The 3,347-nt window shown below is 48.2% G+C and overlaps 1 pseudogene across 1 annotated transcript; it reads right to left on the bottom strand.

The window, feature by feature from the left end:
• Positions 1–262: 262 nt before the first annotated feature.
• Positions 263–2,816, bottom strand: LOC309856640 (melanoma-associated antigen 10 pseudogene; annotated as a pseudogene). The gene is made up of 2 exons: positions 2,731–2,816; positions 263–1,423 (listed from the first exon to the last, which is right to left on the bottom strand). The product of its transcript is annotated as a melanoma-associated antigen 10 pseudogene (transcript).
• Positions 2,817–3,347: the final 531 nt, after the last annotated feature.

The following is a 3,347-nucleotide window of genomic DNA, read 5'->3' as shown; positions in this document are numbered from 1 at the left end:
ATTGAAACTCTTATTCTTAAACCTGAAAAACAGCAATAAATGCATTACTAATGTCATTAAAAACTTAGAGTCTTTAGGGATTAAACTTTCCATTAAAAGGGACATTTGGAAAATATCAAGAGGAAAAAAAAGAGAAACTTCCAAGTCACCCATACAGAATGGGAACACAAAGTTATACACTGTGTTCCCCCCAGCCTGACCCTGACTCTCCTCTACTCAGAGCCAAGACTGCCCTCCTCAAACACAGAGTGATGATTCAGCCTCACTCTTTAGTTGGGACAGGAAAAGCTGTTGACCAATGTTGTGTAAGGAACATGGTAGTATTATCCATGGAGCCGATTCTGGCCTGCACCCTCCCTTCCTCATCTCTTAAAACCTCCTCAAACCAGCATGAGAAGGAAGTAGCATCAGTCCCTTTGATCTTAGCCAAAAGCTGAGAACTTTCTTCTTACTGGTTTCAGCATGAGCCCTGGGACCCCACAGGAATTCATAGTGTGGAGGATGGCTGTTAAGCACCTGCGGATACTCCAACTAATTCTCCTGCACCCAATTTGTGGTGATGAGTTTCCTGGGCTCCCCATAAATGAAATTCTCCCTCCCAGCATACACTCTCATCATATTCAGGAAATCCCAGATGTCTTCCTCAGGGGCACAATTGCCCTCTATGAAGATCACACCCAGGATGATTATCAGGAGACCATTTTTAGGCATGCTCTGGTTGTCACTAAGCATCTCATCGTGGGTGAGGTCCAGTGAGTTGAAAAGGACATAGGAATGGGTGGTGGGGTCCACTCCCCCCATATTAATGTTAGAGATGACCTCCAAACACTTAGAATCTTTCTTGAGGATCACGGGGAATTGTTTCTTATACCTTTTGATGATAACCTTCAGAATTTCTGCCTTTGTGTTGGGCCGCCTCAGTTGATACTTGAGAACCATGAAATGCACCAAATCAGCCACCTTCTCATCTAGTGGGTCTCTGAGCAAAGATTCACTGTCTTTTGAGGTCATTGGGGAACCTGTATCCTCTTCTTCTTGGCTGTTGGAGACTTCCTCTGATGTTTTCCATGATACGGAGAAGGAGCAGAAGGAGATCTGAGGAATCTGGGGAGGACTCAGTGTTACAGCAGGCTCCTCTCCCTCCTCCTTCTGTGGGGAGACTGAGATCATAGGAGAGGAAGGCAGGGAGGAAGAGGTGGACGGGTAAGAGAAGTTGAAAAAGCAAGAGGAAATGGAGCAAGTCTCCTCCTCATCTTTAGCTATGAGGACATGTACAACTGCCAGGCATTGTATCTCACTTTGGGCCTGAAAGTCTGGCTCATATGTGAGGCATAGACACTCTGGAGAGTGAGGTATGATGACTCTTATTGGCAGCAGCAAGTAGAAATGTGAGCAGGATGGTGGGAGTTGGGGTACCACAGGTCTGGAGGTGAGAGGGAGAGGGTCAGCCACTTCAGCAGAGAAATGCAACTTTGGTAGCTCTGGACAAAGACTGACTTATAGGTTTCCTCTTTAGGGACTGCTCTAGGACCCCAAAGGCCTTCTGGACTTTGGGTCACTTTGTCCTTTAAGGTCATATCAGAGGATGTGAGAAAGCTCCCCAGGTTGTAACCAACCAAGAAAGGCAAGGATTCTTGGGTTGACTGTAAGCACATGGTGTCAAGCACTGTAGGCTTCCCTCTGTTCTGGCATGGGTAGATCCCTTAGTAGACATTCAGTGTCTACACCTTAAATCCTGGCACTGAGTAGGCCCCCTCTGTTCTGCTGACCTGAGAACACGTGCTTTAGAACAAGCCCTATCACCCAGTTCCTGGCACTCTTCTAAGAGGAATTGAGGGGGTGCTTCAGGATACAGATGGCAAGCAGAGTCTCCTGTGTTCTAGGATGGGAGGTGCCCTCAAACCAAGATCCCCATTTCCCTGAGACACCAAAGAGGGTTTAAAGAAGTGGAATTATCTTCCCAAAGGCCCTGCCTGGGGCTTCCTAGGACTGAAAGTCAGAATGGATTTCTGAGAATACACTCTAGGGTGGGAGATCGCCTCTCCCCTCCATCAGAGTCTTCTTCTTTATGTTTGGTTGGGCCTGAAACTCCTCCCTCTGCCAAGCTGAGGCTACACACCTCAGAGAGAACCTCACCAATCTCAGCATTTCAAGATGGAAGTCCAGATACACCACATCCGGGTTTGCTATCTGGGGCCTCACAAAGCTGAAAGGGACAGAGCAGTCCTGAGTCTCCCTCTATATGGAGTAGGAGGTCCCTTAATTCTTCCCTCTTTAGTCATCAGCTTAATGCGTGGTAGGGCCTGGGACTCTTTTCTCTTGTGTGCTGAGCTGGGCCCCTTCAGAATAAGATCCTTACTTCTTTGACAACCCCCTCCCAGTCAGATTTATGGGTTTTATGGGGCCCATTGTGTTCTAAGACAGCAGGTGCATTTAGTTCCCTTCAAGGTGTATGTATTTTCCCCATCTGGGCCTGAGCTCAGTTTCACAAAAGTAATGATGAGTCCCTCAGGCCAAGACTTCCATGCATGAAGAGGTAAGGAGTGAATCTGCCTTATACTCCTGCCTAGTGAATTTCCAGGCTAACAGAAGGGACATGGCAGTGCCTGGCAGTCCCCTGTGTTGAAAGTTTTCCTCTCTCTCAAGAGTCCTCACCTTGAATACTGGCACTGCCTGGGTCCCCCTTTCCCTGCTTACCCAAGAAAGACCTCCATAGACCAAGGTACTCACTTCCTTGAGACATTCGGGCAGCAGTGAGGATCCACCACATGCTTACACCTTGTCTCGGGGCCTCTGAGAACTGTCAACATGGGCATGGTGGGGCTGAAGCCCATCACTCCTGGGTGGTGGATTCTATCAGCCCTTAATCAGAGTCCATACATTGACTCCTGGTTGAACTTGGGCCTGCTCCCTCTACTGCCCCCTCATACCAAGGTCCTTACCTCTCCTGGATGCCCTAGGGGAAATCAGATGCTGCTGCTATGGCTACCATGTCCCAGGGCCTATTGGAGCTAACACTGGAAGGCAGGACTGGATTGTGTGAGGTTGTCCTTTGTTCTACAGTAAAGTACCCTCCAGATACTAATATTCAAGCCTGGCAAGGCCTTAGCCACACCACTCTCTGCTGACTTTCATGTTGCCCTCTCAGCAAAGACCTTAGCTAAGATACTACTCACTACTGATAGAAATGAGAGAACACCTCTGGCTGACAGCAAGTGCAGGGCAAGATTTCTTTGGGGCCCCTCTATTTGCAATGAATACATTCCTCCTTCTGCTAAGGTAAGGATGTGTGCCTCAGGCCAAGGCACTCATCTCCTTTGTCAAGGTGAGGGCTGTGAGGGAGGTTT

This window comes from Mustela nivalis, assembly GCF_964662115.1.
Source record: "Mustela nivalis genome assembly, chromosome: X".
NCBI lineage: Eukaryota > Metazoa > Chordata > Mammalia > Carnivora > Mustelidae > Mustela > Mustela nivalis.
The sequence above is the reverse complement of the archived record's forward strand: the minus strand, read 5'-3'. Positions and strand labels throughout refer to the sequence as shown.